The sequence below is a fragment of the Solea solea genome, chromosome 3 (assembly GCF_958295425.1).
Source record: "Solea solea chromosome 3, fSolSol10.1, whole genome shotgun sequence".
NCBI classification, from domain to species: Eukaryota; Metazoa; Chordata; class Actinopteri; order Pleuronectiformes; family Soleidae; genus Solea; species Solea solea.
The window spans coordinates 12,175,124-12,190,384 of record NC_081136.1 but is presented as its reverse complement, the minus strand read 5'-3'; the positions used below and the strand labels follow the sequence as shown (position 1 = coordinate 12,190,384).

Below are 15,261 nucleotides of genomic sequence, written 5' to 3'. Positions count from 1 at the left end.
CCGTGGTGTCTGTCAGGGGGAAAAAAAAGTTTTTGACTGAGCACTTGCAAATATTTAGCAAAGACTTTTTTTTTTGTGCTGACCAATTCTTTGCCCCCAGGGGAACTTAAGGAGAAACGTTCATTTCCACATGTTTGTGGCTGCACATTGCCTAGGGTGGTGCGCCTGTATGTATGCCTCCGCTCTCGGCATCGTCAGAGCTGCAAATTGCCAAATAACAACTAAAAGTCTGCGCTCTGCTCTTAAATGTTTTGCTGGAACAAGATGTCTGAGCTGCGTTTGATTCATGATCCAGTTTGACAGCAGAGATGATGGAACAGAACAGTTAATGGTGCTGGTTCGCTGGCTGCAAACATGAAAAGGCATCACTCATGAGTCTGGTATGTTTAATGTTTAAAGTAAATCCCCAAATTGATGTGAATTTAAAGGTGCTGAGATTGGACTGCAGATTAGTGACTCATGCACATTGAATGACAGTGCTGTGATGAATATAGGAAGACGGGTGTTTATTGTTAGGCTCTGCATGACTAACACTTGACCAAATGTCACTTTTTGCACAGAATAAAGGTAACATGAGCTGCTTTTTGTTAACTCCTAATGAAAAACAAATGATTACTCAAAATCTGTGACGTCAAACTGTGTCATGCCGACCTTATTTTTGGACTTTTTTTCAAAATATTTGCTTGTGATTAAGCTGCAGTGAGTCATACGGGAAGTATGTAACACTATTTCATCAGAACAGACTTGACTGAGGGAGCTTTTGTGTGTATACGGCAGTGCAGAGGTGTGTGGGGACAAGAAGCATTTATCAAACTGGCATCTGTAATCAGCTGACTGAACTAATCTAAAGCTTAATTTATTTAAGATTGGGGATGGGAATCGGTATCGGGCCAATACTGGTCAAAATCACTGGATCGGATATCAGTCGGATAAAAATGTAGAATCCGATACAGTCCAAAAATCCTATGTATCGTATGTTTCACTATGCACACACTGTAAAAATGTAAATGAAAAGCATTTAAGCTGAGTCATGTCTGTGCTGTTTTTTCTTTGGAGAGCAGTATTTGTCACATGGCTGGGGAGTTATGTATTTGAAATAACTCAGCATACATGTGTTAACAGCTTCATCGGTCATTAATGTTCTAAAATGACTGTTTTGGAATAATATCTGTATTTGTTTTTGATATGTGTATCGGAATTGGACACAGAAAGTGGTATCGTCCCATCCCCATTTATTATATTTAGAAATACATAGGTTTTCTCTGGGTTCTCCCGCTTCCTCCCACAGTCCAAAAACATGCAATATAGGGAATAGGTTTATTGGACACTGCAATGGACTAGGGAGCTGTCCAGGTTGTGACACCGCCTATCGCCCTATGTCAGCTGACACAGCACCACCCCGCAATTAGGTGGTTGGATGGATAACTGTTACATAATATAAATTACATGACTTACAAAAAAAGTTGCTTTTCATTGATGAGCATTGATAAATATGGATCATTTAGAGCTTAATTCTAAGTCAATTCTATACTTGTGGGTGTTGATTAGAGTGATTAGTGATATTAGGTTTTGGGTGGCCTTAAAAGATTTTCAGAATTTCAACTGAGGCTGCAACGTTCTTAAGTTTGGGAATGGTTGCCCTAATAGGTGTAGGGAGCTCTTCTCTAGCATTTCTATTATAGCATTAGGCTGTTTTACAGGCTCAGTTTTTTGTCTTTGAGACAATAATGGTTATGGTGATGCCTTCAGTAATGGTGATGATGCCATTTCCTTTTATATACTGTTCACATGTTTCACCCTAAAGCCAAAATGTTCCCTCTCACTTGATGTTATTTTGAAAGGGGCACAATTTTCGTACTTTGACTTAGATACCATCCGTGAAAATGGTGTTTATATTAAAACATATAAACACCCCAAAGCTGAGTTCATTCAATAATGCCATGAACATTAACAGACTCAAAGAAATTATTGAAGTCCCAAAGGCTTTTTAGAATAATTACAAATCCTCTTCCCATTTCAACACACTTAGCAAGGCTAGTGAGTAAGTAAAATGTGTTGTTGTTTCTCCCTGAGCAGTTGAGCTGTTCAAACATTTATTTTAGTTTAGTTAAGGTAAGATATTATTCTGGGTAACAAAACATTCTATCCTATCATTCATTCTGAAGTTGTAGAAGTTAATTGTTTCCAGTTTTTAATGTACAACACAAATGCTAGTCTTTCAAATAATGAGTGTAATATTTCATAAAATATTGACTTTTACAGAAGTATTGTGTAGGTCCCCGTTCAGCTCATGATATCCTGATGAATGTGGGCTTTTATGTGCTGCGAGCTGGGTGGAAATGACAAAGATAAAGGTAACAAGTAATGTTTGCCCTTCAGGAATAACACATTATTACCTGAGGCCAAATAAAACACAGATGAATAACCTTTGTAGGCATTGGTATTAATGCCCCGCCGTTATTGGAGTTCAAGAATTGTACTGGTCGACAATTTTTGGAGATGTCACCATCGATTGTGATAAAATATTAAGAGGAATGGGCACAGGGGTTAGATTTCTTACTTCTACCCTTGGAGCTTTTGGTTCACTCTGTGGCTGCTTTAGCTGTAAAGATCTTTCAAACACTGGTAGTAGCCTTTTTCATGGTGGGCAGTTTGACAGGTGTCAATGAACACAATTGCTAAGTGTTCAAGTCTAAGAAGTAGCATTTTCCCACTAAGAGCGGGTACTTGGCTGGAAAAACTCAGTTTCAATTGAAGTCTATGGTAAAATGATCCTATTTCTCACTTGAATTAACCTCAGAATATATTTTTAACATTGTTAATGGCCTCAATCACCATTGTCAGCTGTAGTTTCATAACATAATGTGATTTTGTAAATGATGGTCCCATTTCGAGGAAATTAGAAGAATGATAATGCATTTTTGTATAGTACATAGTACTGTATACCACACAGTCTGAGGACATTAACTCTTCTGTTGTCATGAGTACTTCTCACGACCATAACTCCTAGACCGTTTGTGATATCTAACAAAATTCCAAAACTATGGACAGGCAATCTGTTCAGGGTGTGACCCCTGCCTTTCACCCTATGTCAACTGAGATTGGCACAGCACCTCCCCACGACCCTCATGTGGAGGATCAAGCAGTAGAAGACGAATGGATGGATACCGGAAAGCAGAGAATTTAGCTTTGTGCCCATATACTTGTCATTACAGTAGCCCTCAGGACTTCCCGCGGAATGATCATCCGATCACAGACGAGATTCACCAGTGACGTCAGCTTCTCAGTATCGTAATTCCAATCGCCAGATATGGAAAGTGAAAGTTATCTTGAAAAAAGGGGCAGAAGCACTCACTCAATGAACATTTTCTGACAATTTTACAGCCATAAAATCAAAATAAATACAGGCGGCCTGATTATCATGATGGTCATATAGAGGGCTTACCAGGCATTATCTGTAGGTGAGATTGTAAACTGGATTTATTTTATTTCATTACACTATTCATAAGTGACATTGTTCCACTACATGGTGATAACTCAAACAGAAACTCAACAGAAACAACGTATAAGTACAACGTTGGGTGGTAAATTCACCAAATGACTCCAAGAGATGAAGGTCGAATGGTGTTCTCACACAGGAAGATCAAATGTCTTCTTATGGAGGAAAATCATCTCTCCATCCATCCGTCCATGCCGATTTCAAACCAATCGCCATCAAAACTCCTGTAGCTTGTGCACATTTCTGGTTTTGTCTGTGCAGTGTTGTAGATCACCCAGGTTTTTTTGTCCTCTGCTCCACTTTGATCAGAGCCTTCCCTTTGTCGCTCAGCTGGAACACGGTGCCAGTTGTCACCTTCACCGTGCGCTGCATTCCCTCTAATCAACCACACCTGGCGCTACACCTGGCACTCTTGTCATTAGCTGAATTTGTTGATTGTGACAAGCTGCCGACCTCCTCGCATTTGATACACCGCTTACTTTACAGCTATACTGTTGGGCATTAACTAACTAAATGCAGGCCAAGGTGGATTCCTTTGTTGAAAGCTCAGTATGGTACGGTCACGGCGAACTAACACTGAGATTAAGATACATCCCCAAGGAAACAAGGAGCTTTATCTAAGAAATGTATTGTGTTAAGTCATAAAATGACTTGTATGTCATCAGAGATTTAGTACTTGAAATACTATCTTCTGTAATTACATCGGTGCAGCCTATGGAGGCACACATTTAATTTACAACCTGCAAATTCTCTGCATGTGCATGTTGTGAAATAGGGTTGTAAGTGTAGGGCCTCATTCCGCCTCAACCGTCCTTCGGTTTGTGCAGGATTTGAATCCTGAAGCTACCGGGCAATCTTGAGTGAGGGGGGGTGAGGAACTTTTTAAGTCATAGAGGAATATGGTGGTTTTCCGCTAATATTTGATCCCAATTCTTTTTTTCATGCATTTATTCCGTTTCTCTCCCGGATGAAACTGCATTTTTGCCCTCAGACCGGAGAAATAAGGTGACGCTATTTGAGAAACGGTTGGGATGAAAGTTGCCGGCTTAAAGAGGCCTTTGGGAAGAGGATGGAAGGCATAATAATCATGAGTTGCTGCTGCGTCTTAGAGGGCTTCCCACCGAGAGAGGAGAATAAGACCGACACCCTCCCTCGCTCCCTCGCACCCCTTGACATCCAGGAGTGACGCAAGTAGGGTAGGGAGCTGGAGGGCAGAGGAAGGAGGGAGTCAGAGGCTTTATAAATGATAGTGCAAGTGTTTTGGGAGGAGAATTTCATGCCCTGTGCCCTCATCAACAAGTCTCCTTATCCACCGGGGTTCAACCACTCCTCTGACACGATGAATAATTCTCAATGTCCTCTGGCCTGGCACTGACCTGGCAAAGAGACTATAATTAATGTATAGGTCTAGCTCTCAACAGTCACACATGAGAGAGAGTCGATACAGATTTGGATTATTGGATAATATTAAGCAGATGATTCTTTATCAAGTGCTTTTTTCTAAAAGCCCTTGTTTAGTGGGCACATGCATATGCTAAGTGCAACAGTTAGTTCAACACCGTCCAGTGTCGTACAGATACCCAGCAATGTCAAGATTTGTATTTCTGTGTTTTCAATTTCATGAGACACTGATGCGTGACAGTGGTGACAAGAACTCCAAGGTGCAGCGCTGCCCCAGTATTCACAAAGCAATGCTGACATAACTGTTGGATTTGGCTTTTTTTTTTCTCCCTTTCCTATCCCCCCCTACACAAAATTAGAGTCTTAAAATTTCATGAAGGTCATCACAAGGTGGAGGTCCTCACAATTTAGGAGCAGATGGTTCAAGACAGCAGCCAAATGAATTTAGGTGTGTAGATATGGTCAAGAATGAAAAAAGGAAGGTGATTTAAGTGACGGACATGATGGTCTCTAGAGTTTGAGAATGACCCCACTGAAGATAGAAATGCAACATTAACTCAAATTACCACTCACCAAGGTATACAGGAGACCATCTCTGAACACACATCAAACCTTCTAATTCAGATAATAACCATAGACCTTATATGAAAAAGCTTGCGTTTAGACTGAGAACAGTACCTTTACTTGGTAGTCTGGGTGTGAGCTGTCCCTGATGGCCAGCAAGATACCTAGCGTAACGTCGTACCAGTGCGATGACGACAGATAGCCAACGACAACATTGAGCCCGACACAGCAGATGGCAACAGAGGACATCTAGCAGCTTGTGTTTGTTTTTTGGGGAGTTTACTGCTCGGGTTGTGGCTGTTGGTCTCAACAAGTTTGTAGAGGTAACCCAATGGAAGCGGTACCAAATATTGAACAGTTGTAGCCGGTTCTTTTGATAACTAATGAAAACACACCAAAAAAATACATACCCTACCATAATGAACCAAACCTTTCTGCTCAGTGAAACACTTCTTAATGTGCCCCGAGGGTAAATTACATTCATGCCTTTTTGGAATGTGGTTACATGCATCCCCAGACCACCTCAGAATTCGGTTTTTGGAGGTCATAGCAAATCTGAGGATGCATTTGGGACGGATTGGGAGACCAGTACTTGGCCTGATCTGCCCAAGATTGGATCACTCATGATGGATGTTAATACCAGGTCTGAACAGGGTCTTTGGGCTACAGCGGCAGACAAAAAAAAACATTGATGACATCCTGAACACATAATTCTCTTTTTTTTTTTTAGTCCACGGCTTTGACACAGATCACCCCGCTTCCTTTACCAACAAGTGAAAACAATCCTTTTTTCTTTTCCCGCTCCATTTCATTTGTTATTATGTTAATTAGATCTTCCCTCCAAAGGCAACTTTGAATTGGGTATGTCTGCCGGCGATTAGCCCCTCACTTGTCCTCTGCAGTGAGTTGAATACAGTATTGGGCTGCGGAAACAAGGCACGCCTGCGTGTCCCGCCAACTCAACCTCTCCCCGTAGACTTGCCCTTGCACATGTCCTGAAATAAGAAAATCTTATTGATGTCTCGAAATGATGCTGACCCACATCAATGATGAGAGATCGAGGGTTTGTGTTTCCCCTTCAGTGTGTTTTCCTTTCAGCCCTCATACATGCAAATGATGGCCCATTTGATATGTGCTGGCAAAGGAAAAAAAAAATAAGAACTCGCTTATCTGTTAATTTAACTGCTGAACTTAAAGAGTGCAGCTGCTTTGCCCAGGAGAGTCCAGGCTATTTGATGAAGTTTTAAAATGTATCCACTAAAAATTAAATACTGAGCTAGTTTTAAAAAAAAGTTTGAAGATATTAAAAAAAAAAGATTATTTTTGCTCAGTGCATCTGTCCATACCACCTGTTTTTCAAATTTGTACAGAAGGCAAATTCAGAAAATGTCTTCCCATTGGAGCAGCTCTTGAGATTGTTAATGTGATAACAGCATTTCAGGAAGTCCTCATTTTTAAATTTGGGGAGGTGCAGATCGACATTTTACTACATTTTCTTTCTTTTTTTTGCATTTTATCGGCAAAGCAATGATAATGAAGATACTCCAGTGGGTGTTGGAACTTGGAAACAAATCATATGCAAAAATAAACAAATCTGTTGCAATATGTCAAAGGAAATTATAATTAAATAGTTTCCCTTAATCATTCTGCCCCTAATATCTCTCTCATACTCTGATAGAAGGAAAAAAGGGCTTATTTTCCTAAAATCTGTTATTTTCTAACATGGATGGACAGCTAGTGAAAGGCTGATGCCTCGTGCTGTTTTTGTGCTGATGTAAAAACAGAAAAGTGTATGCTGACGTTATGGACATTGCAATATAGCTTCACCACTCGCAGGCAGCTCAGATGCTAGAAAGCTGTCAAAAGTGGTTTGATCCAGGTTTGGGGGTTAATTAGATTTGCGAACCCTGCGGTGGGCACAGGCTTCAAGGCCAGAACTGAAAAAGGGACACAAGCTTGAGGTCAGCAGGACCTTGTTAGGTGAAGCACAGGCTTGACATAACAGCGATGGGAAATGGTTTGCAAAGTTCAAAGAAGGTTCAGGCAGAAATGAGTCGGGCCACAGCTGCACTCTGGGAAAGGTGGGGGGAAAAAATAAAACTGCTTTCGAAAACAGAAGGCAATGGGGGAGCGCATTTGATCAGGCCGTCAAACAGGATTGCCAGCGACTCCTCCTCCCCTTCACGCCGAGCGTCGGCGAGAGATGCATGTTGGACGAGCAGCTGTACGGGAGGCTTTCTGCTGCAGCGTGTTCAGCAAGGTGACCTTAAACTAGTTTGGCACTGCTCCCAAGGCTCAAGCTGTGAATCTCACAGGAGGTTTTAGTGGCAGCAGAAATCACTCTGCCACCCCTGCCAACAATTATGAGGGCCGTGTCTGTGAACTCACCAAATCACTGTGGCTTTTTTTTCCGTTTTGTTTTACTGTCCGCGGCCCTTTCAGCGCAAATGATACAATATGAATTACTGAATGACAGTGAGAAATATCACATCTTGGGTTTAATATTGCTTGTATCAACAGTATATTTTATCACATCAAAAGCCATTTCAAGCCCGACGTGAATCAAATGACAGGTGTCTGCGAAATGAAGCATCAAGCGCAAATAGATCAGCTAATTTTAACAATTGCTTAAAGTTCTTTTTTAACAGCCTCGAATGATGTACAACCTCCGGTGCGTTGAATTAACATCTGTGGCAAAGACGCGACTCTATGATTCTCTCACCTTAAGATCAAGAGGTGTTTTGCTCCCAAGTCGTCTCATTAGCACTCCGTACAGGAATATGCTTATGAAGTGATGCGCTGTATCTAGTGGCAACCATTATCGTAAGCTAATGGGTCTCTTCTGACATTTCACAGTAACTTCAGGCAAAGAGCCATAACTACCGCGAGAAGAAGAAGGCCTTAAAGTGAGCCTTTGGGACCCCGAAGACAATCAGTGTGCATCAAGGACCCCGTGTCTCAAGGGTGCTCGATTTTTCAGCAACAGAAAAAAAAAAAAAGGTCTTCGTGTTCCCGGTTTAACTTAACACAGAGCATAATCTTAAAATTCCTGGGAAGACTCCTTACGGAAATCGCAGTCAGTTGAAGGTGGGTATTCTGAGGTCATATCATTATCACTCGGGGCTATACTATGCATGTGTGAGAGAGTAGACCTTTGAATACCAAATGTTCTAATAAGACAGATTCAGGGAATCTACAGTAATACATTATCCAGTAGTATGGCTATATGTAGACTGTATAGAGAGATAGGTGAGCTATTCCTGAAAACAGGCTCAGATCACTTAATATGACCAGACCTGACTAAGGGAGTGTTTGTGAGTATGCAGCAGCAGCGCAGGAGCATGTGGGGACCAGAAGTATTTTATCCCATCTGCAACAACTGGGCTTTTTGAGCAGTGGAATCCACTTCTTTCACTTTCACGGCCACTTCTTTGCATTTTAATTCATACTCCATCCTATTTGCCGCAAGCTGGCTTTGCTTGCATTGTTGCCTCCGTGTGTCTTGACAGAAAATGAGTAACTTCCTGTGTGCGGCGTTGGAATGGCTCGCTTTGGCAACACAAGATAAAAACACTGCCATACCGAGGAACACAGAGAGAGTCGTGATAGGCTTGATTTGTTTTTACAACGGCTTGAATCCAACAGGCATTTATATTTAAAAGTTCATGTACTACTATTTTAAGAATGTCAAACCTTATATAAAATACTGAAAATCATCTTTGGAGCATTGAAAGCCTTAAATCCCAAATGTGATACAAACACAAGACTGCACGAGTCTTAGTGTTGCCATACATATCCATTCATCTTCATTCTTCTTCATCTGCTTTTTCCCTCTTCAGGGTCGTGAGAGGAGCTGAAGCTAATCCCGTTTGACATCAGGCGAAAGGCGGCGTACGTCCTGGACAGATCACCAGTCCATGACAGGTAGGGACACCTCATTAACATTCTCTTGTGTCTGATACTGATGTCCCATCCTTGCGTACCTACTGAAAACTCATTTTCTGATTGTACACTTTGAATTTATCTGACATTTCACACACTGGACCCTTTTTTTAAAAACGATATTGAACATTACGATGTAAAATCAACAGCTTCTGATGTGTAAAATTTTCAGAAATATTGCAGAAGCGGTGAAATCATTTCTCGCCCTGAAAAAGATGTTATCGTTTTCCCTCTTTTAATATTCTTTATCCATAACCTCGCAGCAGGAGCATAAAGGAAGGTCACTTTGCTTTAAAACAAGCTTCACCTTATTGAAGTCCCCGGCAAAAGTCCACACAAACAAACGTCCATGCCCGATAATTCAAGGTAACCGCTTTTTCACCGCATTTACATCATTGTTTTTATTCATTTATTTCTGCCGCACAACTGTGTAGATCAGTGGTGAGTGTGTGTGTGTGAGAGGGTGACACAGAAAATAAGATAAGAGGGAAATAATTACTTTTTTTGTGGTTGTTGATGTTGGACAGTAAAAGCTGCCTTGACGATGTGAAAAACGAAAATTAATGAATGTGTGTTAACTAAGGTCATTTTACGGATTTTGGTGGTTTTGCGCATTATCAATTTCAACCTTATCAGCGTTATCAGCCAAAAAAATGAAGGGGAGAAAAGCTCGCTCGGTTTGTAAAACAAATGCAATTTATTGTCTCGATAATTGGATCATGATAATTAATAAATATGTACAACGGCAACCTTTTTAAAGCACATTGCGATTCAAAGATTGCCTGATCTTGTTTTTATACGTTTCATATCTTTAACATCTCATCCTTGCGTTAGACTAATTTAACTAACTAACATTTTGATGGCATATTGTGTGGTAATGCTCCATAACATATGTAAATATTTCACTGAAGCCGAGTCTTGTCAGTTGATTGATGGAAATGTATGACTCAATGTAACCATGATTTAACACTCTGCTCGTTGAATGTTCTTTTTTCGAGGCACTCGGTAAACTTGTATTTAACGCTGAGACTTTTACACGACATCAGCACAAGCTATGAGCGGCAGATAGATGCTGAGATGAGACAAAATTTATGCTCGTTAATTCAGAATCGGAATCAGAATCAGAAGAGCTTTATTGCCAAGTACGATTTGCACATACAAGGAATTTGTTCTGGTGTCATTGGTGCATAACAAGCATACAAAATTTTAATATACACAGTATATAAATGTTTTTTTTTTTTTTTGTTTTTTTTAAAGATGAAAAGAGCACTACAGAAAGAGTGCAGGAATTGTTCCGCGTCAATCTCATCATTGTGCAAGAGAGAATCATTTTACATTTGTATTCACCCCTAGAACTAAAGTTTGCATATTTAACAAAAATAAAACATTTCCAAGTGTGAAAATACATTAGAAAAAGCCCTGATGTTTCCATTAGTTACTAAAACCACGATTGCCTGCCTTATCCTGTCAAATTGTTATGACATATTTTGTGAAAATGTCACGGTTTTCCCGATCATGCACCCTAATGACTTAAGTTAATTTCTTCCGTATTCTATTGTTCTCCAGATGATGTATTTTTAAAGATTTTAGTGATCCCTTTAATTTTAGCTGCTGCCTTTTGTGTGCTTGACATTTTTTTTTGGTGTTGAACGATCACTACAGTTTTGTACAGATATTCATGTACATAGGCTGAATTGAATTGCAATTTTGATTTGAAAATTCTTGTAGAATTCTACGTTCATTCATTCATGCTTTTATTAAAATTAGCTCGTCTGCTAAACACAACAGGTACAATCTCAAGCATATACGCGCAAGTAAAAAAAAAAACTACATAAAGTCGAGATCTTGGAAAAAAAAATTCTGTTTTAAAAAAATAAAAGTCTGAAATGAGTTTTATTTATTTTCAGACTATCAGATCTCAATGTATACAGTCCTTTGTGCAGATGCTTATGTCCGAATAATAGATTTCTGAAACCTAGCTCCGCATCTTTCTTCCCATCCTCAACATAACCTCTCTTCATCTTATCATTTTAACTCACAAAAACTTTTGAACAAGTGAGATGTTTACTTCTTAGCTTCTGACGCCGGTTCAACAAATTGCTTTTTTTAAGACTTTCACACAAAATTCCAGACTTTTCAAGACCTGTGCAGGCACCCTCTGTTTGTAGTTGTAGTATATGTCCTTACATTTTTATACTTTATTCTAATATTTTCGTGTTTGATTTTTCCAGGTTTTAGATCAATAAAGTCTACCTACCATATACAATGGTGTAAAAGACGCACTAACATAACACAGCTGTAGACTAAGTTAATTCTATACATCTTTGTCTCAAAGTGTCTCAATCTATTTGTGAATACTGTTGGATTTGTTAGAACTGAAAAAAAAAAAACTTACTTTGATGTGTGTGTGTGTGTGTGTGTGTGTGTGTGTGTGTGTGTGTGTGTGTGTGTGTGTGTGTGTGTGTGTGTGTGTGTGTGTGTGTGTGTGTGTGTGTGTGTGTGTGTGTGTGTGTGTGTGTGTGTGTGTGTGTGTGTGTGTGTGTGTGTGTGTGTGTGTGTGTGTGTGTGTGTGTGTGTGTAACAGAGTGGTGCTTCTCGTTTCACAAAGTATCTTTGACAACTACTGAGAGCAGCATGCGGGGAGCACACACACACAGCACCTAGGTTTAATTAGTGACAGCTGATGTGACAAAGTGTCAGCGGCGGTTGTTAATTTAACGAAGACCATGACGCTCCGAACTGGATAAGAGTGAAAAGCTGCTGCTGTTGAGTGTTTTATGCACTTATTAGCAAATGATAATTATTGTTAAAGTCTGTGTGTCTGAACTCTGAATTTTACATTCGACCAATTCACTTGCTCCAATTCTTAAAAAATGCTGATTGGCGCATTCATATTTTTTTTACAATAACTGGTATTTTTGGATTTTATAATACATGAGTTTGGACTCCTGCTGTAAATTTATATTTTACAGATTGCACACATTTATTTTTAGTCATAAACGAGAGTTTATTAGAGTTTTATCAGACCAGTCTGGTCGTTCTCCTCTGATTTCTGGCAAAAACAAGGCATTTCCTCCCGGAGAACTGCTGCTCACTCAATATATTCTCCTTCCCAGAGCATCCTGTGTAGAGATTTTTGTGCATAAAAATCCCGGTAGATCAGCAGTGAAACAAACCTGTTCGCTAGCAACAACCTGGTCATGTTCATGTGTGGCCGAAGCCTAAATGGGCTTAAATGAAAACCACATGCAGAGGGATATACACTGTTAAAAATAATAGACACTCAATAAGACACTCAAACATAGTGATGACTTTTTAAAATAATTAAACAATAATATTAACTAGTGAATCAAACAATGTAAATCGCAATGATACGACTATGTTTATTTATAATCGCTCATCAATCAATTGCATGTATAATACCCGTGTTTCTCAAACTGTATTTTAACGTTGGCGATAACAGTGTGACTTCAAGAGCTCAATTTTTTCTTAGGTGGTTCTTAAAAAGTATAGAAACTTTTGTGAACCACTGTACTGCACGATACTCTGTGTTCTAAATTGCCTCTCAGTCTCCCATTGTGTCAGAATGACTTTAATCAAAGACAAATGTCAGATTCACAGCGGAAGTCACAGACGCATAAACACAACCTCCCACCTGCTCATTACCGTGTACTTTCACCTAAATATGGGCTTGAGTGACATCACAGCTCAGCGTTAAGTGTCAGTCCTCTGTCTCACACCCACACACACAGCAGAGTTACCTGCCTGGAGCAGTGACCGGAATAGGTGTGTGATTGGGCACCGTGATCAGTCAGCAGGCAAAAAAATAAAAAGAGACAAATTGAATGAGAAGAAAATGTGATTGTTTTAATCAGAAAACTTGTTGTGTACAGTAAGGGATTGCCACATCAACTCCATACATTAGAATAATGGGAGGCGTTGTTATACGTAGTTGTTAATAATAAATAGGTTTTGATTACACTGAAGACACAAAGTTATAGAGAGCAGTGAGGAGTTTATAATCTGTAATGGTCAATATCTTATCGGCTGTTTCCAGTCCTTTCTATATGGTTAATATATTAAATAAATATGTGTAATATTTCCACATTAAAATATCTTAAACTAGTATTATTTATTTTGTGTACTTAGAAGTGCTGAACAATTTTATCAAAATCGCAATACAGCCTACTGCAGGAGGCCCAATGTTTGTTACTGCTAAATTATCAATAGTGTCGAAATATAATTTTTGATCCATCATTGTCTTGATCTGTTCACATCTCATTCTACAGACTGAAGAGAGCATCTTTGTTTCTCCCAGATCTGAACAAATGTCACGCAGCAGTCATTGTAAATCATGTTTTTCAAATGAAAATGAGAATAATTATGTACAAATTACCATTCCCTCTGCTATTGCAAATCATATCGCAAATGCTGTCAAAATAATCGCAATATGATATCCAAACACTCCATGGAAATCCATATTTAGATTGAAGGTAACATATTGTTTCATTCATTTCAGTTGCCCTTTAATGATTGCATAATGCTTTGTGCAGCTGCTGCAAAGTATGTAGGGTTTACCTTTGAAAATCACCATAAATAATGAACTTAAACGCTCTAAATCCTTCACTTCTAAAATGGCAGTCGAGGCACATGACCTGTTTGACAAGCTGCTCGGTGGATCTGCGATTCACCAGCTGTAGTGCGTCATCTAATCATGCTCTTCAGTAGTGAGTGGAGAGAGAGGAAGAGTCAGTCAGTCGGTGTCACACTTTAAAAAAATAAAAAAAAAAGCTGATTGCTGTGTGGCTTACGTAATTTAAGAAAAACCTGGAATATAAAGCGGCTTTGCGGGAAAAAAAGCCCAAGATCACTAACTTCATCAGAAAGTGAGCCAAAGCTCACAATCCCACGCCCATGTTCTCCATCATGAAGCTTTAATTTGAGACCCCTTTTGACAGAAATCAATACCATTAGAGCCATTTCAACAAGACATATATATACATATGTGTGTATATATATATATATATACAGTATATATATATATATACACACACATATACATTCAACATCTTGTTGAAATGTATACATAAACACTGTGTTTCTCGGTGTAGCATCACTTTACATCTCGACTGACTGAGGGACGGTGGAAGCATAAGGCCTGGTTCACACTGTATACGTTATGTGTGCGTTGCTCCCGCATTCCGTCACATTTTAAATTTCAGCGCCCAGGTTTCCAGATTAGAATGTTCACACTGCACGTGTCTCACGTGCGTCTCAGGCAGGTGTACTTGTGAGGTTTGTTTGGTGCCTCACCTGTTTTTCACACGGTTAAAATAGACGGAGAGGAAAGATCTGTTGATAATGATAGTGACATTCTACCAGCATGATTAAATCAAAGTGACACCTCTCAGTGTAGTTTTAGTGTCTAGGCTGAACCTGAATACATGAAAATGTAAAAAAAATGTGCGACTAATTATTTTTGTTTTCAAATGTTCGCACTGTCTATGTTTTACATGGAGCCCTCATTGGACTGTATTTGCATTCATTCAGCTGTTGGTGTTATGTCATGCACCCCAGATGTAACTGAAGCTTTTAATGCAGCTTTTATGTGGAGCAAGCACACGCACACAGTGACTTGAGAGGTGTGAGACATGCCCTTAATCTGTGTTAATATTAAAAGCCTGATAAATGTGAGACGGGCCTCAACTTTGGCTTGGTGTGATTAATACTCTTTTATTTATGGCAGTCATATATTGAAATATTGTCCCGCGTCGATCACTGCCGCTCGAGACGAAAAGCAGGTCACCTGATGCACGGACTTCGGTGTCGTTTACACATTATTCCATTTAGCCGGA

General features: G+C 39.6%; 1 long non-coding RNA gene across 1 annotated transcript in view; it reads left to right on the top strand.

Annotated features, from left to right (window-relative positions):
* The window catches only part of LOC131456825 (uncharacterized), a 235,203-nt gene that overhangs the window by 62,821 nt on the left and 157,121 nt on the right, over positions 1–15,261 (top strand). The window contains exon 2 of the long non-coding RNA XR_009239940.1: positions 9,304–9,388. This is a non-coding gene — a long non-coding RNA (uncharacterized LOC131456825). The remainder of the gene's footprint in view (positions 1–9,303; positions 9,389–15,261) is intronic.